The sequence below is a fragment of the Taudactylus pleione genome, unplaced genomic scaffold (genome assembly GCF_031769625.1).
Source record: "Taudactylus pleione unplaced genomic scaffold, aTauple2 ptg000550l, whole genome shotgun sequence".
Classification (NCBI taxonomy): Eukaryota; Metazoa; Chordata; class Amphibia; order Anura; family Myobatrachidae; genus Taudactylus; species Taudactylus pleione.
The window spans coordinates 1,540,001-1,557,628 of NW_028284952.1; the positions used below are offsets into that span (position 1 = coordinate 1,540,001).

Genomic DNA, 17,628 nt, shown 5'->3' on the forward strand with positions numbered 1-17,628 from the left:
TGCAGCCATAACATTCTTTTCTATTACATTTTACATTTAAATTTTTCAACTTATCAATGAATTTACTTGAGTTAAGAAGTAAAAGAGGTCTAAAGTTAATGTTTTTGAGCACCTACAGCCAAACCACACTGGACATGCCCAATCTCGTCTGATCTTGGAAGCTATGCAGTGTTGGACCTGGTTAGTACTAAGATGGGAGACCACCTAGGAATCCCAGGTGCTGTAGGTAATTTTATACTGCCATAACAGTCTTTTCTATTACATTTTACATTTAATTTTTTCAACTTATCAATGAATTTACTTGAGTTAAGAAGTAATAGAGGTCTAAAGTTAATGTTTTTGAGCATCTACAGCCCAACCACAGTGGACATGCCCAATCTCGTCTGATCTTGGAAACTATGCAGTGTTGGGCCTGGTTAGTACTTGGATGGGAGACCACCTGGGAATACCAGGAGCTGTAGGTAATTTTCTACTGCCATAACATTCTTTTCTATTACATTTTACATTTAATTTTTCAACTTTTCATTGAATTTACTTGAGTTAAGAAGTAAAAGAGGTCTAAAGTTAATGTTTTTGAGCACCTACAGCCAAACCACACAGGACATGCCCAATCTCGTCAGATCTTGGAAGCTATGCAGTGTTGGGCCTGGTTAGTACTTGGATGGGAGACCACCTGGGAATACCAGGTGCTGTAGGTAATTTTATATAGCCATAACATTGTTATCTATTACATTTTACATTACATTTTTTACAACTTATCAATGAATTTACTTGAGTTAAGAAGTAAATAAGGTCTAAAGTTAAATTTTTTGAGTGCCTACAGCCAAACCACACTGGACATGCCCAATCTCGTCTGATCTTGGAAGCTATGCAGTGTTGGGCCTGGTTAGTACTTGAATGGTAGACAACCTGGGAATACCAGGTGCTGTAGGTAATTTTAAAATGCAATAACATTCTTTTCTATTATATTTTACATTTAATTTTTTCAACTTATCAATGAATTTACTTGAGTTAAGAAGTAATAGAGGTCTAAAGTTAATGTTTTTGAGCACCTACAGCCAAACCACACTGGACATGCCCAATCTCATCTGATCTTGGAAGCTATGCAGTGTTGGGACTGGTTAGTAATTGGATGGGAGACTACCTTGGAAACCCAGGTGCTGTAGGTAATTTTATACTGCCATAACATTCTTTTCTATTACATTTTACATATAATTTTTTCAACTTATCAATGAATTTACTTGTGTTAAGAAGTAATAGCGGTCTAAATTTAATGCTTTTGAGCACATACAGCCAAACCACAGTGGACTTGCCCAATCTCGTCTGATCTTGGAAGCTATGCAGTGTTGGGTCTGGTTTGTACTTGGATGGGAGACCACCTGGGAATACCAGGAGCTATAGGTAATTTTAGACAGCCAAAACATTCTTTTCTATTACATTTTACATTTCATTTTTTCAACTTATCAATGAATTTACTTGAGTTAAGAAGTAAAAGAGGTCTAAAGTTAATGTTTTTGAGCACCTACAGCCAAACCACACTGGACATGCCCAATCTCGTCTGATCTTGGAAGCTATGCAGTGTTGGGCCTGGTTAGTACTTGGACGTGAGACCACCTGGGAATACCAGGTGCTGTAGGTAATTTTATTTAGCCAAAACATTGTTTTCTATTACATTTTACATTACATTTTTTCAACTTATCAATGAATTTTCTTGAGTTAAAAAGTAAAAGAGGTCTAAAGTTAATGTTTTTGAGCGCCTACAGCCAAACCACACTGGACATGCCCAATCTCGTCTGATCTTGGAAGCTATGCAGTTTTGGGCATGGTTAGTACTTGAATGGGAGACCACCTGGGAATACCAGGTGCTGTAGGTAATTTTATACTGCCATAACATTCTTTTCTATTAAATTTTAATTTAATTTTTTCAACTTATCAATGAATTTACTTGAGTTAAGAAGTAAAAGATGTCTAAAGTTAATGTTTTTGAGCACCTACAGTCAAACCGCACTGGACATGCCCAATCTCGTCTGATCTTGGAAGCTATGCAGTGTTGGGCCTGGTTAGTACTTGGATGGGAGACCACCTGGGAATACCAGGTGCTGTAGGTAATTTTTTACTGCCATAACATTCATTTCTATTACATTTTAAATTTAATTTTTTCAACTTATCAATGAATTTACTTGAGTTAAGAAGTAATAGAGGTCTAAAGTTAATGTTTTTGAGCATCTACAGCCCAACCACAGTGGACATGCCCAATCTCGTCTGATCTTGGAAACTATGCAGTGTTGGGCCTGGTTAGTACTTGGATGGGAGACCACCTGGGAATACCAGGAGCTGTAGGTAATTTTCTACTGCCATAACATTCTTTTCTATTACATTTTACATTTAATTTTTCAACTTTTCATTGAATTTACTTGAGTTAAGAAGTAAAAGAGGTCTAAAGTTAATGTTTTTGAGCACCTACAGCCAAACCACAGAGGACATGCCCAATCTCGTCAGATCTTGGAAGCTATGCAGTGTTGGGCCTGGTTAGTACTTGGATGGGAGACCACCTGGGAATACCAGGTGCTGTAGGTAATTTTATATAGCCATAACATTGTTATCTATTACATTTTACATTACATTTTTTACAACTTATCAATGAATTTACTTGAGTTAAGAAGTAAATAAGGTCTAAAGTTAAATTTTTTGAGTGCCTACAGCCAAACCACACTGGACATGCCCAATCTCGTCTGATCTTGGAAGCTATGCAGTGTTGGGCCTGGTTAGTACTTGAATGGTAGACAACCTGGGAATACCAGGTGCTGTAGGTAATTTTAAAATGCAATAACATTCTTTTCTATTATATTTTACATTTAATTTTTTCAACTTATCAATGAATTTACTTGAGTTAAGAAGTAAAAGATGTCTAAAGTTAATGTTTTTGAGCACCTACAGTCAAACCACACTGGACATGCCCAATCTCATCTGATCTTGGAAGCTATGCAGTGTTGGGCCTGGTTAGTACTTGGATGGGAGACCACCTAGGAATCCCAGGTGCTGTAGGTAATTTCATACTGCCATAACAGTCTTTTCTATTACTTTTTACATTTAATTTTTTCAACTTATCAATGAATTTACTTGAGTTAAGAAGTAATAGAGGTCTAAAGTTAATGCTTTTGAGCACCTACAGCCAAACCACACTGGACATGCCCAATCTCGTCTGATCTTGGAAGCTATGCAGTGTTGGGCCTGGTTAGTACTTGGACTGGAGACCACCTGGGAATACCAGGTGCTGTAGGTAATTTTATATAGCCATAACATTCTTTTCTATTACATTTTACATTACATTTTTTCAACTTATCAATGAATTTACTTGAGTTAAGAAGTAAAAGAGGTCTAAAGTTAATGTTTTCGAGCGCCTACAGCCAAACCACACTGGACATGCCCAATCTCGTCTGATCTTGGAAGCTATGCAGTTTTGGGCATGGTTAGTACTTGAATGGGAGACCACCTGGGAATACCAGGTGCTGTAGGTAATTTTATACTGCCATAACATTCTTTTCTATTAAATTTTAATTTAATTTTTTCAACTTATCAATGAATTTACTTGAGTTAAGAAGTAAAAGATGTCTAAAGTTAATGCTTTTGAGCACTTACAGTCAAACCGCACTGGACATGCCCAATCTCGTCTGATCTTGGAAGCTATGCGGTGTTGGGCCTGGTTAGTACTTGGATGGGAGACCACCTGGGAATACCAGGTGCTGTAGGTAATTTTTTACTGCCATAACATTCATTTCTATTACATTTTAAATTTAATTTTTTCAACTTAGCAATGAATTTACTTGAGTTAAGAAGTAATAGAGGTCTAAAGTTAATGTTTTTGAGCATCTACAGCCCAACCACAGTGGACATGCCCAATCTCGTCTGATCTTGGAAACTATGCAGTGTTGGGCCTGGTTAGTACTTGGATGGGAGACCACCTGGGAATACCAGGAGCTGTAGGTAATTTTCTACTGCCATAACATTCTTTTCTATTACATTTTACATTTAATTTTTCAACTTTTCATTGAATTTACTTGAGTTAAGAAGTAAAAGAGGTCTAAAGTTAATGTTTTTGAGCACCTACAGCCAAACCACACAGGACATGCCCAATCTCGTCAGATCTTGGAAGCTATGCAGTGTTGGGCCTGGTTAGTACTTGGATGGGAGACCACCTGGGAATACCAGGTGCTGTAGGTAACTTTATATAGCCATAACATTGTTATCTATTACATTTTACATTACATTTTTTACAACTTATCAATGAATTTACTTGAGTTAAGAAGTAAATAAGGTCTAAAGTTAAATTTTTTGAGTGCCTACAGCCAAACCACACTGGACATGCCCAATCTCATCTGATCTTGAAGCTATGCAGTGTTGGGCCTGGTTAGTACTTGGATGGGAGACCACCTAGGAATCCCAGGTGCTGTAGGTAATTTTATACTGCCATAACAGTCTTTTCTATTACTTTTTACTTTTAATTTTTTCAACTTATCAATGAATTTACTTGAGTTAAGAAGTAATAGAGGTCTAAAGTTAATGCTTTTGAGCACCTACAGCCAAACCACACTGGACATGCCCAATCTCGTCTGATCTTGGAAGCTATGCAGTGTTGGGCCTGGTTAGTACTTGGACTGGAGACCACCTGGGAATACCAGGTGCTGTAGGTAATTTTATATAGCCATAACATTCTTTTCTATTACATTTTACATTACATTTTTTCAACTTATCAATGAATTTACTTGAGTTAAGAAGTAAAAGAGGTCTAAAGTTAATGTTTTTGAGCGCCTACAGCCAAACCACACTGGACATGCCCAATCTCGTCTGATCTTGGAAGCTATGCAGTTTTGGGCATGGTTAGTACTTGAATGGGAGACCACCTGGGAATACCAGGTGCTGTAGGTAATTTTATACTGCCATAACATTCTTTTCTATTAAATTTTAATTTAATTTTTTCAACTTATCAATGAATTTACTTGAGTTAAGAAGTAAAAGAGGTCTAAAGTTAATGTTTTTGAGCACCTACAGTCAAACCGCACTGGACATGCCCAATCTCGTCTGATCTTGGAAGCTATGCAGTGTTGGGCCTGGTTAGTACTTGGATGGGAGACCACCTGGGAATACCAGGTGCTGTAGGTAATTTTTTACTGCCATAACATTCTTTTCTATTACATTTTAAATTTAATTTTTTCAACTTATCAATGAATTTACTTGAGTTAAGAAGTAATAGAGGTCTAAAGTTAATGTTTTTGAGCATCTACAGCCCAACCACAGTGGACATGCCCAATCTCGTCTGATCTTGGAAACTATGCAGTGTTGGGCCTGGTTAGTACTTGGATGGGAGACCACCTGGGAATACCAGGAGCTGTAGGTAATTTTCTACTGCCATAACATTCTTTTCTATTACATTTTACATTTAATTTTTCAACTTTTCATTGAATTTACTTGAGTTAAGAAGTAAAAGAGGTCTAAAGTTAATGTTTTTGAGCACCTACAGCCAAACCACACAGGACATGCCCAATCTCGTCAGATCTTGGAAGCTATGCAGTGTTGGGCCTGGTTAGTACTTGGATGGGAGACCACCTGGGAATACCAGGTGCTGTAGGTAATTTTATATAGCCATAACATTGTTATCTATTACATTTTACATTACATTTTTTACAACTTATCAATGAATTTACTTGAGTTAAGAAGTAAATAAGGTCTAAAGTTAAATTTTTTGAGTGCCTACAGCCAAACCACACTGGACATGCCCAATCTCGTCTGATCTTGGAAGCTATGCAGTGTTGGGCCTGGTTAGTACTTGAATGGTAGACAACCTGGGAATACCAGGTGCTGTAGGTAATTTTAAAATGCAATAACATTCTTTTCTATTATATTTTACATTTAATTTTTTCAACTTATCAATGAATTTACTTGAGTTAAGAAGTAAAAGATGTCTAAAGTTAATGTTTTTGAGCACCTACAGTCAAACCACACTGGACATGCCCAATCTCATCTGATCTTGGAAGCTATGCAGTGTTGGGCCTGGTTAGTACTTGGATGGGAGACCACCTAGGAATCCCAGGTGCTGTAGGTAATTTTATACTGCCATAACAGTCTTTTCTATTACTTTTTACATTTAATTTTTTCAACTTATCAATGAATTTACTTGAGTTAAGAAGTAATAGAGGTCTAAAGTTAATGCTTTTGAGCACCTACAGCCAAACCACACTGGACATGCCCAATCTCGTCTGATCTTGGAAGCTATGCAGTGTTGGGCCTGGTTAGTACTTGGACTGGAGACCACCTGGGAATACCAGGTGCTGTAGGTAATTTTATATAGCCATAACATTCTTTTCTATTACATTTTACATTACATTTTTTCAACTTATCAATGAATTTACTTGAGTTAAGAAGTAAAAGAGGTCTAAAGTTAATGTTTTTGAGCGCCTACAGCCAAACCACACTGGACATGCCCAATCTCATCTGATCTTGGAAGCTATGCAGTGTTGGGATGGTTAGTACTTGTATGGGAGACCACCTGAGAATACCAGGAGTTGTAGGTAATTTTATGCTGCCATAACATTCTTTTCTATTACATTTTACATTTCATTTTTCAACTTATCATTGAATTTACTTGAGTTAAGAAGTAAAAGAGGTCTAAAGTTAATGTTTTTGAGCACCTACAGCCAAACCACACTGGACATGCCCAATCTCGTCTGATCTTGGAAGCTATGAAGTTTTGGGCATGGTTAGTACTTGAATGGGAGACCACCTGGGAATACCAGGTGCTGTAGGTAATTTTATACTGCCATAACATTCTTTTCTATTAAATTTTAATTTAATTTTTTCAACTTATCAATGAATTTACTTGAGTTAAGAAGTAAAAGATGTCTAAAGTTAATGTTTTTGAGCACCTACAGTCAAACCGCACTGGACATGCCCAATCTCGTCTGATCTTGGAAGCTATGCAGTGTTGGGCCTGGTTAGTACTTGGATGGGAGACCACCTGGGAATACCAGGTGCTGTAGGTAATTTTTTACTGCCATAACATTCATTTCTATTACATTTTAAATTTAATTTTTTCAACTTATCAATGAATTTACTTGAGTTAAGAAGTAATAGAGGTCTAAAGTTAATGTTTTTGAGCATCTACAGCCCAACCACAGTGGACATGCCCAATCTCGTCTGATCTTGGAAACTATGCAGTGTTGGGCCTGGTTAGTACTTGGATGGGAGACCACCTGGGAATACCAGGAGCTGTAGGTAATTTTCTACTGCCATAACATTCTTTTCTATTACATTTTACATTTAATTTTTCAACTTTTCATTGAATTTACTTGAGTTAAGAAGTAAAAGAGGTCTAAAGTTAATGTTTTTGAGCACCTACAGCCAAACCACACAGGACATGCCCAATCTCGTCAGATCTTGGAAGCTATGCAGTGTTGGGCCTGGTTAGTACTTGGATGGGAGACCACCTGGGAATACCAGGTGCTGTAGGTAACTTTATATAGCCATAACATTGTTATCTATTACATTTTACATTACATTTTTTACAACTTATCAATGAATTTACTTGAGTTAAGAAGTAAATAAGGTCTAAAGTTAAATTTTTTGAGTGCCTACAGCCAAACCACACTGGACATGCCCAATCTCGTCTGATCTTGGAAGCTATGCAGTGTTGGGCCTGGTTAGTACTTGAATGGTAGACAACCTGGGAATACCAGGTGCTGTAGGTAATTTTAAAATGCAATAACATTCTTTTCTATTATATTTTACATTTAATTTTTTCAACTTATCAATGAATTTACTTGAGTTAAGAAGTAAAAGATGTCTAAAGTTAATGTTTTTGAGCACCTACAGTCAAACCACACTGGACATGCCCAATCTCATCTGATCTTGAAGCTATGCAGTGTTGGGCCTGGTTAGTACTTGGATGGGAGACCACCTAGGAATCCCAGGTGCTGTAGGTAATTTTATACTGCCATAACAGTCTTTTCTATTACTTTTTACATTTAATTTTTTCAACTTATCAATGAATTTACTTGAGTTAAGAAGTAATAGAGGTCTAAAGTTAATGCTTTTGAGCACCTACAGCCAAACCACACTGGACATGCCCAATCTCGTCTGATCTTGGAAGCTATGCAGTGTTGGGCCTGGTTAGTACTTGGACTGGAGACCACCTGGGAATACCAGGTGCTGTAGGTAATTTTATATAGCCATAACATTCTTTTCTATTACATTTTACATTACATTTTTTCAACTTATCAATGAATTTACTTGAGTTAAGAAGTAAAAGAGGTCTAAAGTTAATGTATTTGAGCGCCTACAGCCAAACCACACTGGACATGCCCAATCTCATCTGATCTTGGAAGCTATGCAGTGTTGGGATGGTTAGTACTTGTATGGGAGACCACCTGGGAATACCAGGAGTTGTAGGTAATTTTATGCTGCCATAACATTCTTTTCTATTACATTTTACATTTCATTTTTCAACTTATCATTGAATTTACTTGAGTTAAGAAGTAAAAGAGGTCTAAAGTTAATGTTTTTGAGCACCTACAGCCAAACCACACTGGACATGCCCAATCTCGTCTGAACTTGGAAACTATACAGTGTTGGGCCTGGTTAGTACTTGGATGGGAGACCACCTGGAAATACCAGGTGCTGTAGGTAATTTTATACTGCAATAACATTCTTTTCTATTACATTTTACATTTAATTTTTTCAACTTATTAATGAATTTACTTGAGTTAAGAAGTAATAGAGGTCTAAATTTAATGCTTTTGAGCACCTACAGCCAAACTACACTGGACATGCCCAATCTCGTCTGATCTTGGAAGCTATGCAGTGTTGGGCCTGGTTTGTACTTGGATGGGAGACCACCTGGGAATTCCAGGTCCTGTAGGTAATTTTAGACAGCCATAACATTCTTTTTTATTACATTTTACATTTAATTTTTTCAACTCATCAATGAATTTACTTGAGTTAAGAAGTAAAAGAGGTCTAAAGTTAATGTTTTTGAGCACCTACAGCCAAACCACACTGGACATGCCCAATCTCGTCTGATCTTGAAAGCTATGCAGTGTTGGGCCTGGTTAGTACTTGGATGGGAGACCACCTGGGAATACCAGGAGCTATAGGTAATTTTATGCTGCCATAACATTCTTTTCTATTACATTTTACATTTCATTTTTCAACTTATCATTGAATTTACTTGAGTTAAGAAGTAAAAGAGGTCTAAAGTTAATGTTTTTGAGCACCTACAGCCAAACCACACTGGACATGCCCAATCTCGTCTGAACTTGGAAACTATACAGTGTTGGGCCTGGTTAGTACTTGGATGGGAGACCACCTGGAAATACCAAGTGCTGTAGGTAATTTTATACTGCAATAACATTCTTTTCTATTACATTTTACATTTAATTTTTTCAACTTATTAATGAATTTACTTGAGTTAAGAAGTAATAGAGGTCTAAATTTAATGCTTTTGAGCACCTACAGCCAAACCACACTGGACATGCCCAATCTCGTCTGATCTTGGAAGCTATGCAGTGTTGGGCCTGGTTTGTACTTGGATGGGAGACCACCTGGGAATTCCAGGTCCTGTAGGTAATTTTAGACAGCCATAACATTCTTTTTTATTACATTTTACATTTAATTTTTTCAACTTATCAATAAATTTACTTGAGTTAAGAAGTAAAAGAGGTCTAAAGTTAATGTTTTTGAGCACCTACAGCCAAACCACACTGGACATGCCCAATCTCGTCTGATCTTGAAAGCTATGCAGTGTTGGGCCTGGTTAGTACTTGGATGGGAGACCACCTGGGAATACCAGGAGCTATAGGTAATTTTAGACAGCCAAAACATTCTTTTCTATTACATTTTACATTTCATTTTTTCAACTTATCAATGAATTTACTTGAGTTAAGAAGTAAAAGAGGTCTAAAGTTAATGTTTTTGAGCACCTACAGCCAAACCACACTGGACATGCCCAATCTCGTCTGATCTTGGAAGCTATGCAGTGTTGGGCCTGGTTAGTACTTGGACGTGAGACCACCTGGGAATACCAGGTGCTGTAGGTAATTTTATTTAGCCAAAACATTGTTTTCTATTACATTTTACATTACATTTTTTCATCTTATCAATGAATTTTCTTGAGTTAAAAAGTAAAAGAGGTCTAAAGTTAATGTTTTTGAGCGCCTACAGCCAAACCACACTGGACATGCCCAATCTCGTCTGATCTTGGAAGCTATGCAGTTTTGGGCATGGTTAGTACTTGAATGGGAGACCACCTGGGAATACCAGGTGCTGTAGGTAATTTTATACTGCCATAACATTCTTTTCTATTAAATTTTAATTTAATTTTTTCAACTTATCAATGAATTTACTTGAGTTAAGAAGTAAAAGATGTCTAAAGTTAATGTTTTTGAGCACCTACAGTCAAACCGCACTGGACATGCCCAATCTCGTCTGATCTTGGAAGCTATGCAGTGTTGGGCCTGGTTAGTACTTGGATGGGAGACCACCTGGGAATACCAGGTGCTGTAGGTAATTTTTTACTGCCATAACATTCATTTCTATTACATTTTAAATTAAATTTTTTCAACTTATCAATGAATTTACTTGAGTTAAGAAGTAATAGAGGTCTAAAGTTAATGTTTTTGAGCATCTACAGCCCAACCACAGTGGACATGCCCAATCTCGTCTGATCTTGGAAACTATGCAGTGTTGGGCCTGGTTAGTACTTGGATGGGAGACCACCTGGGAATACCAGGAGCTGTAGGTCATTTTCTACTGCCATAACATTCTTTTCTATTACATTTTACATTTAATTTTTCAACTTTTCATTGAATTTACTTGAGTTAAGAAGTAAAAGAGGTCTAAAGTTAATGTTTTTGAGCACCTACAGCCAAACCACAGAGGACATGCCCAATCTCGTCAGATCTTGGAAGCTATGCAGTGTTGGGCCTGGTTAGTACTTGGATGGGAGACCACCTGGGAATACCAGGTGCTGTAGGTAATTTTATATAGCCATAACATTGTTATCTATTACATTTTACATTACATTTTTTACAACTTATCAATGAATTTACTTGAGTTAAGAAGTAAATAAGGTCTAAAGTTAAATTTTTTGAGTGCCTACAGCCAAACCACACTGGACATGCCCAATCTCGTCTTATCTTGGAAGCTATGCAGTGTTGGGCCTGGTTAGTACTTGAATGGTAGACAACCTGGGAATACCAGGTGCTGTAGGTAATTTTAAAATGCAATAACATTCTTTTCTATTATATTTTACATTTAATTTTTTCAACTTATCAATGAATTTACTTGAGTTAAGAAGTAAAAGATGTCTAAAGTTAATGTTTTTGAGCACCTACAGTCAAACCACACTGGACATGCCCAATCTCATCTGATCTTGGAAGCTATGCAGTGTTGGGCCTGGTTAGTACTTGGATGGGAGACCACCTAGGAATCCCAGGTGCTGTAGGTAATTTTATACTGCCATAACAGTCTTTTCTATTACTTTTTACATTTAATTTTTTCAACTTATCAATGAATTTACTTGAGTTAAGAAGTAATAGAGGTCTAAAGTTAATGCTTTTGAGCACCTACAGCCAAACCACACTGGACATGCCCAATCTCGTCTGATCTTGGAAGCTATGCAGTGTTGGGGCCTGGTTAGTACTTGGACTGGAGACCACCTGGGAATACCAGGTGCTGTAGGTAATTTTATATAGCCATAACATTCTTTTCTATTACATTTTACATTACATTTTTTCAACTTATCAATGAATTTACTTGAGTTAAGAAGTAAAAGAGGTCTAAAGTTAATGTTTTTGAGCGCCTACAGCCAAACCACACTGGACATGCCCAATCTCATCTGATCTTGGAAGCTATGCAGTGTTGGGATGGTTAGTACTTGTATGGGAGACCACCTGGGAATACCAGGAGTTGTAGGTAATTTTATGCTGCCATAACATTCTTTTCTATTACATTTTACATTTCATTTTTCAACTTATCATTGAATTTACTTGAGTTAAGAAGTAAAAGAGGTCTAAAGTTAATGTTTTTGAGCACCTACAGCCAAACCACACTGGACATGCCCAATCTCGTCTGATCTTGGAAGCTATGCAGTTTTGGGCATGGTTAGTACTTGAATGGGAGACCACCTGGGAATACCAGGTGCTGTAGGTAATTTTATACTGCCATAACATTCTTTTCTATTAAATTTTAATTTAATTTTTTCAACTTATCAATGAATTTACTTGAGTTAAGAAGTAAAAGATGTCTAAAGTTAATGTTTTTGAGCACCTACAGTAAAACCGCACTGGACATGCCCAATCTCGTCTGATCTTGGAAGCTATGCAGTGTTGGGCCTGGTTAGTACTTGGATGGGAGACCACCTGGGAATACCAGGTGCTGTAGGTAATTTTTTACTGCCATAACATTCATTTCTATTACATTTTAAATTTAATTTTTTCAACTTATCAATGAATTTACTTGAGTTAAGAAGTAATAGAGGTCTAAAGTTAATGTTTTTGAGCATCTACAGCCCAACCACAGTGGACATGCCCAATCTCGTCTGATCTTGGAAACTATGCAGTGTTGGGCCTGGTTAGTACTTGGATGGGAGACCACCTGGGAATACCAGGAGCTGTAGGTAATTTTCTACTGCCATAACATTCTTTTCTATTACATTTTACATTTAATTTTTCAACTTTTCATTGAATTTACTTGAGTTAAGAAGTAAAAGAGGTCTAAAGTTAATGTTTTTGAGCACCTACAGCCAAACCACACAGGACATGCCCAATCTCGTCAGATCTTGGAAGCTATGCAGTGTTGGGCCTGGTTAGTACTTGAATGGGAGACCACCTGGGAATACCAGGTGCTGTAGGTAACTTTATATAGCCATAACATTGTTATCTATTACATTTTACATTACATTTTTTACAACTTATCAATGAATTTACTTGAGTTAAGAAGTAAATAAGGTCTAAAGTTAAATTTTTTGAGTGCCTACAGCCAAACCACACTGGACATGCCCAATCTCGTCTGATCTTGGAAGCTATGCAGTGTTGGGCCTGGTTAGTACTTGAATGGTAGACAACCTGGGAATACCAGGTGCTGTAGGTAATTTTAAAATGCAATAACATTCTTTTCTATTATATTTTACATTTAATTTTTTCAACTTATCAATGAATTTACTTGAGTTAAGAAGTAAAAGATGTCTAAAGTTAATGTTTTTGAGCACCTACAGTCAAACCACACTGGACATGCCCAATCTCATCTGATCTTGAAGCTATGCAGTGTTGGGCCTGGTTAGTACTTGGATGGGAGACCACCTAGGAATCCCAGGTGCTGTAGGTAATTTTATACTGCCATAACAGTCTTTTCTATTACTTTTTACATTTAATTTTTTCAACTTATCAATGAATTTACTTGAGTTAAGAAGTAATAGAGGTCTAAAGTTAATGCTTTTGAGCACCTACAGCCAAACCACACTGGACATGCCCAATCTCGTCTGATCTTGGAAGCTATGCAGTGTTGGGCCTGGTTAGTACTTGGACTGGAGACCACCTGGGAATACCAGGTGCTGTAGGTAATTTTATATAGCCATAACATTATTTTCTATTACATTTTACATTACATTTTTTCAACTTATCAATGAATTTACTTGAGTTAAGAAGTAAAAGAGGTCTAAAGTTAATGTTTTTGAGCGCCTACAGCCAAACCACACTGGACATGCCCAATCTCATCTGATCTTGGAAGCTATGCAGTGTTGGGATGGTTAGTACTTGTATGGGAGACCACCTGGGAATACCAGGAGTTGTAGGTAATTTTATGCTGCCATAACATTCTTTTCTATTACATTTTACATTTCATTTTTCAACTTATCATTGAATTTACTTGAGTTAAGAAGTAAAAGAGGTCTAAAGTTAATGTTTTTGAGCACCTACAGCCAAACCACACTGGACATGCCCAATCTCGTCTGAACTTGGAAACTATACAGTGTTGGGCCTGGTTAGTACTTGGATGGGAGACCACCTGGAAATACCAGGTGCTGTAGGTAATTTTATACTGCAATAACATTCTTTTCTATTACATTTTACATTTAATTTTTTCAACTTATTAATGAATTTACTTGAGTTAAGAAGTAATAGAGGTCTAAATTTAATGCTTTTGAGCACCTACAGCCAAACCACACTGGACATGCCCAATCTCGTCTGATCTTGGAAGCTATGCAGTGTTGGGCCTGGTTTGTACTTGGATGGGAGACCACCTGGGAATTCCAGGTCCTGTAGGTAATTTTAGACAGCCATAACATTCTTTTTTATTACATTTTACATTTAATTTTTTCAACTTATCAATAAATTTACTTGAGTTAAGAAGTAAAAGAGGTCTAAAGTTAATGTTTTTGAGCACCTACAGCCAAACCACACTGGACATGCCCAATCTCGTCTGATCTTGAAAGCTATGCAGTGTTGGGCCTGGTTAGTACTTGGATGGGAGACCACCTGGGAATACCAGGAGCTATAGGTAATTTTAGACAGCCAAAACATTCTTTTCTATTACATTTTACATTTCATTTTTTCAACTTATCAATGAATTTACTTGAGTTAAGAAGTAAAAGAGGTCTAAAGTTAATGTTTTTGAGCACCTACAGCCAAACCACACTGGACATGCCCAATCTCGTCTGATCTTGGAAGCTATGCAGTGTTGGGCCTGGTTAGTACTTGGACGTGAGACCACCTGGGAATACCAGGTGCTGTAGGTAATTTTATTTAGCCAAAACATTGTTTTCTATTACATTTTACATTACATTTTTTCATCTTATCAATGAATTTTCTTGAGTTAAAAAGTAAAAGAGGTCTAAAGTTAATGTTTTTGAGCGCCTACAGCCAAACCACACTGGACATGCCCAATCTCGTCTGATCTTGGAAGCTATGCAGTTTTGGGCATGGTTAGTACTTGAATGGGAGACCACCTGGGAATACCAGGTGCTGTAGGTAATTTTATACTGCCATAACATTCTTTTCTATTAAATTTTAATTTAATTTTTTCAACTTATCAATGAATTTACTTGAGTTAAGAAGTAAAAGATGTCTAAAGTTAATGTTTTTGAGCACCTACAGTCAAACCGCACTGGACATGCCCAATCTCGTCTGATCTTGGAAGCTATGCAGTGTTGGGCCTGGTTAGTACTTGGATGGGAGACCACCTGGGAATACCAGGTGCTGTAGGTAATTTTTTACTGCCATAACATTCATTTCTATTACATTTTAAATTTAATTTTTTCAACTTATCAATGAATTTACTTGAGTTAAGAAGTAATAGAGGTCTAAAGTTAATGTTTTTGAGCATCTACAGCCCAACCACAGTGGACATGCCCAATCTCGTCTGATCTTGGAAACTATGCAGTGTTGGGCCTGGTTAGTACTTGGATGGGAGACCACCTGGGAATACCAGGAGCTGTAGGTCATTTTCTACTGCCATAACATTCTTTTCTATTACATTTTACATTTAATTTTTCAACTTTTCATTGAATTTACTTGAGTTAAGAAGTAAAAGAGGTCTAAAGTTAATATTTTTGAGCACCTACAGCCAAACCACAGAGGACATGCCCAATCTCGTCAGATCTTGGAAGCTATGCAGTGTTGGGCCTGGTTAGTACTTGGATGGGAGACCACCTGGGAATACCAGGTGCTGTAGGTAATTTTATATAGCCATAACATTGTTATCTATTACATTTTACATTACATTTTTTACAACTTATCAATGAATTTACTTGAGTTAAGAAGTAAATAAGGTCTAAAGTTAAATTTTTTGAGTGCCTACAGCCAAACCACACTGGACATGCCCAATCTCGTCTTATCTTGGAAGCTATGCAGTGTTGGGCCTGGTTAGTACTTGAATGGTAGACAACCTGGGAATACCAGGTGCTGTAGGTAATTTTAAAATGCAATAACATTCTTTTCTATTATATTTTACATTTAATTTTTTCAACTTATCAATGAATTTACTTGAGTTAAGAAGTAAAAGATGTCTAAAGTTAATGTTTTTGAGCACCTACAGTCAAACCACACTGGACATGCCCAATCTCATCTGATCTTGGAAGCTATGCAGTGTTGGGCCTGGTTAGTACTTGGATGGGAGACCACCTAGGAATCCCAGGTGCTGTAGGTAATTTTATACTGCCATAACAGTCTTTTCTATTACTTTTTACATTTAATTTTTTCAACTTATCAATGAATTTACTTGAGTTAAGAAGTAATAGAGGTCTAAAGTTAATGCTTTTGAGCACCTACAGCCAAACCACACTGGACATGCCCAATCTCGTCTGATCTTGGAAGCTATGCAGTGTTGGGGCCTGGTTAGTACTTGGACTGGAGACCACCTGGGAATACCAGGTGCTGTAGGTAATTTTATATAGCCATAACATTCTTTTCTATTACATTTTACATTACATTTTTTCAACTTATCAATGAATTTACTTGAGTTAAGAAGTAAAAGAGGTCTAAAGTTAATGTTTTTGAGCGCCTACAGCCAAACCACACTGGACATGCCCAATCTCATCTGATCTTGGAAGCTATGCAGTGTTGGGATGGTTAGTACTTGTATGGGAGACCACCTGGGAATACCAGGAGTTGTAGGTAATTTTATGCTGCCATAACATTCTTTTCTATTACATTTTACATTTCATTTTTCAACTTATCATTGAATTTACTTGAGTTAAGAAGTAAAAGAGGTCTAAAGTTAATGTTTTTGAGCACCTACAGCCAAACCACACTGGACATGCCCAATCTCGTCTGATCTTGGAAGCTATGCAGTTTTGGGCATGGTTAGTACTTGAATGGGAGACCACCTGGGAATACCAGGTGCTGTAGGTAATTTTATACTGCCATAACATTCTTTTCTATTAAATTTTAATTTAATTTTTTCAACTTATCAATGAATTTACTTGAGTTAAGAAGTAAAAGATGTCTAAAGTTAATGTTTTTGAGCACCTACAGTAAAACCGCACTGGACATGCCCAATCTCGTCTGATCTTGGAAGCTATGCAGTGTTGGGCCTGGTTAGTACTTGGATGGGAGACCACCTGGGAATACCAGGTGCTGTAAGTAATTTTTTACTGCCATAACATTCATTTCTATTACATTTTAAATTTAATTTTTTCAACTTATCAATGAATTTACTTGAGTTAAGAAGTAATAGAGGTCTAAAGTTAATGTTTTTGAGCATCTACAGCCCAACCACAGTGGACATGCCCAATCTCGTCTGATCTTGGAAACTATGCAGTGTTGGGCCTGGTTAGTACTTGGATGGGAGACCACCTGGGAATACCAGGAGCTGTAGGTAATTTTCTACTGCCATAACATTCTTTTCTATTACATTTTACATTTAATTTTTCAACTTTTCATTGAATTTACTTGAGTTAAGAAGTAAAAGAGGTCTAAAGTTAATGTTTTTGAGCACCTACAGCCAAACCACACAGGACATGCCCAATCTCGTCAGATCTTGGAAGCTATGCAGTGTTGGGCCTGGTTAGTACTTGAATGGGAGACCACCTGGGAATACCAGGTGCTGTAGGTAACTTTATATAGCCATAACATTGTTATCTAT

The 17,628-nt window shown here is 37.0% G+C and overlaps 5 non-coding genes and 70 pseudogenes across 5 annotated transcripts; all 75 read left to right on the forward strand.

The window, feature by feature from the left end:
• The first annotated feature begins 110 nt into the window (after positions 1 to 110).
• LOC148488843 (5S ribosomal RNA) lies at positions 111 to 229 on the forward strand (annotated as a pseudogene).
• Positions 230 to 345: 116 nt separating this feature from the next.
• LOC148488844 (5S ribosomal RNA) lies at positions 346 to 464 on the forward strand (annotated as a pseudogene).
• A 115-nt stretch (positions 465 to 579) lies between these two features.
• Positions 580 to 698, forward strand: LOC148488845 (5S ribosomal RNA; annotated as a pseudogene).
• A 117-nt stretch (positions 699 to 815) lies between these two features.
• Positions 816 to 934, forward strand: LOC148488846 (5S ribosomal RNA; annotated as a pseudogene).
• A 116-nt stretch (positions 935 to 1,050) lies between these two features.
• On the forward strand, positions 1,051 to 1,169 carry LOC148488847 (5S ribosomal RNA; annotated as a pseudogene).
• Positions 1,170 to 1,285: 116 nt separating this feature from the next.
• On the forward strand, positions 1,286 to 1,404 carry LOC148488848 (5S ribosomal RNA; annotated as a pseudogene).
• Positions 1,405 to 1,520: 116 nt separating this feature from the next.
• Positions 1,521 to 1,639, forward strand: LOC148488849 (5S ribosomal RNA; annotated as a pseudogene).
• A 116-nt stretch (positions 1,640 to 1,755) lies between these two features.
• Positions 1,756 to 1,874, forward strand: LOC148488850 (5S ribosomal RNA; annotated as a pseudogene).
• Positions 1,875 to 1,989: 115 nt separating this feature from the next.
• Positions 1,990 to 2,108, forward strand: LOC148488851 (5S ribosomal RNA). The gene has a single exon (XR_015870717.1). It is a non-coding gene; the product is annotated as a 5S ribosomal RNA (ribosomal RNA).
• A 116-nt stretch (positions 2,109 to 2,224) lies between these two features.
• Positions 2,225 to 2,343, forward strand: LOC148488852 (5S ribosomal RNA; annotated as a pseudogene).
• Positions 2,344 to 2,458: 115 nt separating this feature from the next.
• On the forward strand, positions 2,459 to 2,577 carry LOC148488853 (5S ribosomal RNA; annotated as a pseudogene).
• Positions 2,578 to 2,694: 117 nt separating this feature from the next.
• Positions 2,695 to 2,813, forward strand: LOC148488854 (5S ribosomal RNA; annotated as a pseudogene).
• Positions 2,814 to 2,929: 116 nt separating this feature from the next.
• LOC148488855 (5S ribosomal RNA) lies at positions 2,930 to 3,048 on the forward strand (annotated as a pseudogene).
• Positions 3,049 to 3,164: 116 nt separating this feature from the next.
• Positions 3,165 to 3,283, forward strand: LOC148488856 (5S ribosomal RNA; annotated as a pseudogene).
• A 116-nt stretch (positions 3,284 to 3,399) lies between these two features.
• Positions 3,400 to 3,518, forward strand: LOC148488857 (5S ribosomal RNA; annotated as a pseudogene).
• Positions 3,519 to 3,633: 115 nt separating this feature from the next.
• LOC148488858 (5S ribosomal RNA) lies at positions 3,634 to 3,752 on the forward strand (annotated as a pseudogene).
• Positions 3,753 to 3,868: 116 nt separating this feature from the next.
• On the forward strand, positions 3,869 to 3,987 carry LOC148488859 (5S ribosomal RNA; annotated as a pseudogene).
• Positions 3,988 to 4,102: 115 nt separating this feature from the next.
• LOC148488860 (5S ribosomal RNA) lies at positions 4,103 to 4,221 on the forward strand (annotated as a pseudogene).
• Positions 4,222 to 4,338: 117 nt separating this feature from the next.
• LOC148488861 (5S ribosomal RNA) lies at positions 4,339 to 4,456 on the forward strand (annotated as a pseudogene).
• Positions 4,457 to 4,572: 116 nt separating this feature from the next.
• Positions 4,573 to 4,691, forward strand: LOC148488862 (5S ribosomal RNA; annotated as a pseudogene).
• A 116-nt stretch (positions 4,692 to 4,807) lies between these two features.
• On the forward strand, positions 4,808 to 4,926 carry LOC148488863 (5S ribosomal RNA; annotated as a pseudogene).
• Positions 4,927 to 5,041: 115 nt separating this feature from the next.
• Positions 5,042 to 5,160, forward strand: LOC148488864 (5S ribosomal RNA). Its single transcript, XR_015870719.1, has one exon. It is a non-coding gene; the product is annotated as a 5S ribosomal RNA (ribosomal RNA).
• A 116-nt stretch (positions 5,161 to 5,276) lies between these two features.
• Positions 5,277 to 5,395, forward strand: LOC148488865 (5S ribosomal RNA; annotated as a pseudogene).
• A 115-nt stretch (positions 5,396 to 5,510) lies between these two features.
• LOC148488866 (5S ribosomal RNA) lies at positions 5,511 to 5,629 on the forward strand (annotated as a pseudogene).
• Positions 5,630 to 5,746: 117 nt separating this feature from the next.
• On the forward strand, positions 5,747 to 5,865 carry LOC148488867 (5S ribosomal RNA; annotated as a pseudogene).
• Positions 5,866 to 5,981: 116 nt separating this feature from the next.
• LOC148488868 (5S ribosomal RNA) lies at positions 5,982 to 6,100 on the forward strand (annotated as a pseudogene).
• A 116-nt stretch (positions 6,101 to 6,216) lies between these two features.
• LOC148488869 (5S ribosomal RNA) lies at positions 6,217 to 6,335 on the forward strand (annotated as a pseudogene).
• A 116-nt stretch (positions 6,336 to 6,451) lies between these two features.
• LOC148488870 (5S ribosomal RNA) lies at positions 6,452 to 6,569 on the forward strand (annotated as a pseudogene).
• Positions 6,570 to 6,684: 115 nt separating this feature from the next.
• LOC148488871 (5S ribosomal RNA) lies at positions 6,685 to 6,803 on the forward strand (annotated as a pseudogene).
• Positions 6,804 to 6,918: 115 nt separating this feature from the next.
• Positions 6,919 to 7,037, forward strand: LOC148488872 (5S ribosomal RNA). The gene has a single exon (XR_015870721.1). It is a non-coding gene; the product is annotated as a 5S ribosomal RNA (ribosomal RNA).
• Positions 7,038 to 7,153: 116 nt separating this feature from the next.
• Positions 7,154 to 7,272, forward strand: LOC148488873 (5S ribosomal RNA; annotated as a pseudogene).
• Positions 7,273 to 7,387: 115 nt separating this feature from the next.
• On the forward strand, positions 7,388 to 7,506 carry LOC148488874 (5S ribosomal RNA; annotated as a pseudogene).
• Positions 7,507 to 7,623: 117 nt separating this feature from the next.
• LOC148488875 (5S ribosomal RNA) lies at positions 7,624 to 7,742 on the forward strand (annotated as a pseudogene).
• A 116-nt stretch (positions 7,743 to 7,858) lies between these two features.
• On the forward strand, positions 7,859 to 7,976 carry LOC148488876 (5S ribosomal RNA; annotated as a pseudogene).
• Positions 7,977 to 8,092: 116 nt separating this feature from the next.
• LOC148488877 (5S ribosomal RNA) lies at positions 8,093 to 8,211 on the forward strand (annotated as a pseudogene).
• Positions 8,212 to 8,327: 116 nt separating this feature from the next.
• On the forward strand, positions 8,328 to 8,445 carry LOC148488878 (5S ribosomal RNA; annotated as a pseudogene).
• A 115-nt stretch (positions 8,446 to 8,560) lies between these two features.
• Positions 8,561 to 8,679, forward strand: LOC148488879 (5S ribosomal RNA; annotated as a pseudogene).
• A 116-nt stretch (positions 8,680 to 8,795) lies between these two features.
• LOC148488880 (5S ribosomal RNA) lies at positions 8,796 to 8,914 on the forward strand (annotated as a pseudogene).
• Positions 8,915 to 9,030: 116 nt separating this feature from the next.
• On the forward strand, positions 9,031 to 9,149 carry LOC148488881 (5S ribosomal RNA; annotated as a pseudogene).
• A 115-nt stretch (positions 9,150 to 9,264) lies between these two features.
• LOC148488882 (5S ribosomal RNA) lies at positions 9,265 to 9,383 on the forward strand (annotated as a pseudogene).
• A 116-nt stretch (positions 9,384 to 9,499) lies between these two features.
• Positions 9,500 to 9,618, forward strand: LOC148488883 (5S ribosomal RNA; annotated as a pseudogene).
• A 116-nt stretch (positions 9,619 to 9,734) lies between these two features.
• On the forward strand, positions 9,735 to 9,853 carry LOC148488884 (5S ribosomal RNA; annotated as a pseudogene).
• Positions 9,854 to 9,969: 116 nt separating this feature from the next.
• Positions 9,970 to 10,088, forward strand: LOC148488885 (5S ribosomal RNA; annotated as a pseudogene).
• A 116-nt stretch (positions 10,089 to 10,204) lies between these two features.
• Positions 10,205 to 10,323, forward strand: LOC148488886 (5S ribosomal RNA; annotated as a pseudogene).
• A 115-nt stretch (positions 10,324 to 10,438) lies between these two features.
• LOC148488887 (5S ribosomal RNA) lies at positions 10,439 to 10,557 on the forward strand. Its single transcript, XR_015870724.1, has one exon. It is a non-coding gene; the product is annotated as a 5S ribosomal RNA (ribosomal RNA).
• Positions 10,558 to 10,673: 116 nt separating this feature from the next.
• On the forward strand, positions 10,674 to 10,792 carry LOC148488888 (5S ribosomal RNA; annotated as a pseudogene).
• Positions 10,793 to 10,907: 115 nt separating this feature from the next.
• On the forward strand, positions 10,908 to 11,026 carry LOC148488889 (5S ribosomal RNA; annotated as a pseudogene).
• Positions 11,027 to 11,143: 117 nt separating this feature from the next.
• On the forward strand, positions 11,144 to 11,262 carry LOC148488890 (5S ribosomal RNA; annotated as a pseudogene).
• A 116-nt stretch (positions 11,263 to 11,378) lies between these two features.
• LOC148488891 (5S ribosomal RNA) lies at positions 11,379 to 11,497 on the forward strand (annotated as a pseudogene).
• A 116-nt stretch (positions 11,498 to 11,613) lies between these two features.
• On the forward strand, positions 11,614 to 11,733 carry LOC148488892 (5S ribosomal RNA; annotated as a pseudogene).
• A 116-nt stretch (positions 11,734 to 11,849) lies between these two features.
• LOC148488893 (5S ribosomal RNA) lies at positions 11,850 to 11,967 on the forward strand (annotated as a pseudogene).
• A 115-nt stretch (positions 11,968 to 12,082) lies between these two features.
• On the forward strand, positions 12,083 to 12,201 carry LOC148488894 (5S ribosomal RNA; annotated as a pseudogene).
• Positions 12,202 to 12,316: 115 nt separating this feature from the next.
• Positions 12,317 to 12,435, forward strand: LOC148488895 (5S ribosomal RNA; annotated as a pseudogene).
• A 116-nt stretch (positions 12,436 to 12,551) lies between these two features.
• LOC148488896 (5S ribosomal RNA) lies at positions 12,552 to 12,670 on the forward strand (annotated as a pseudogene).
• Positions 12,671 to 12,785: 115 nt separating this feature from the next.
• On the forward strand, positions 12,786 to 12,904 carry LOC148488897 (5S ribosomal RNA; annotated as a pseudogene).
• Positions 12,905 to 13,021: 117 nt separating this feature from the next.
• Positions 13,022 to 13,140, forward strand: LOC148488898 (5S ribosomal RNA; annotated as a pseudogene).
• Positions 13,141 to 13,256: 116 nt separating this feature from the next.
• Positions 13,257 to 13,374, forward strand: LOC148488899 (5S ribosomal RNA; annotated as a pseudogene).
• Positions 13,375 to 13,490: 116 nt separating this feature from the next.
• Positions 13,491 to 13,609, forward strand: LOC148488900 (5S ribosomal RNA; annotated as a pseudogene).
• Positions 13,610 to 13,725: 116 nt separating this feature from the next.
• LOC148488901 (5S ribosomal RNA) lies at positions 13,726 to 13,843 on the forward strand (annotated as a pseudogene).
• Positions 13,844 to 13,958: 115 nt separating this feature from the next.
• Positions 13,959 to 14,077, forward strand: LOC148488902 (5S ribosomal RNA; annotated as a pseudogene).
• A 116-nt stretch (positions 14,078 to 14,193) lies between these two features.
• Positions 14,194 to 14,312, forward strand: LOC148488903 (5S ribosomal RNA; annotated as a pseudogene).
• Positions 14,313 to 14,428: 116 nt separating this feature from the next.
• Positions 14,429 to 14,547, forward strand: LOC148488904 (5S ribosomal RNA; annotated as a pseudogene).
• Positions 14,548 to 14,663: 116 nt separating this feature from the next.
• On the forward strand, positions 14,664 to 14,782 carry LOC148488905 (5S ribosomal RNA; annotated as a pseudogene).
• Positions 14,783 to 14,898: 116 nt separating this feature from the next.
• Positions 14,899 to 15,017, forward strand: LOC148488906 (5S ribosomal RNA; annotated as a pseudogene).
• A 115-nt stretch (positions 15,018 to 15,132) lies between these two features.
• On the forward strand, positions 15,133 to 15,251 carry LOC148488907 (5S ribosomal RNA). Its single transcript, XR_015870726.1, has one exon. It is a non-coding gene; the product is annotated as a 5S ribosomal RNA (ribosomal RNA).
• Positions 15,252 to 15,367: 116 nt separating this feature from the next.
• On the forward strand, positions 15,368 to 15,486 carry LOC148488908 (5S ribosomal RNA; annotated as a pseudogene).
• A 115-nt stretch (positions 15,487 to 15,601) lies between these two features.
• On the forward strand, positions 15,602 to 15,720 carry LOC148488909 (5S ribosomal RNA; annotated as a pseudogene).
• A 117-nt stretch (positions 15,721 to 15,837) lies between these two features.
• LOC148488910 (5S ribosomal RNA) lies at positions 15,838 to 15,956 on the forward strand (annotated as a pseudogene).
• A 116-nt stretch (positions 15,957 to 16,072) lies between these two features.
• On the forward strand, positions 16,073 to 16,191 carry LOC148488911 (5S ribosomal RNA; annotated as a pseudogene).
• Positions 16,192 to 16,307: 116 nt separating this feature from the next.
• LOC148488912 (5S ribosomal RNA) lies at positions 16,308 to 16,427 on the forward strand (annotated as a pseudogene).
• Positions 16,428 to 16,543: 116 nt separating this feature from the next.
• Positions 16,544 to 16,661, forward strand: LOC148488913 (5S ribosomal RNA; annotated as a pseudogene).
• A 115-nt stretch (positions 16,662 to 16,776) lies between these two features.
• Positions 16,777 to 16,895, forward strand: LOC148488914 (5S ribosomal RNA; annotated as a pseudogene).
• A 115-nt stretch (positions 16,896 to 17,010) lies between these two features.
• On the forward strand, positions 17,011 to 17,129 carry LOC148488915 (5S ribosomal RNA; annotated as a pseudogene).
• A 116-nt stretch (positions 17,130 to 17,245) lies between these two features.
• On the forward strand, positions 17,246 to 17,364 carry LOC148488916 (5S ribosomal RNA; annotated as a pseudogene).
• Positions 17,365 to 17,479: 115 nt separating this feature from the next.
• Positions 17,480 to 17,598, forward strand: LOC148488917 (5S ribosomal RNA; annotated as a pseudogene).
• Positions 17,599 to 17,628: the final 30 nt, after the last annotated feature.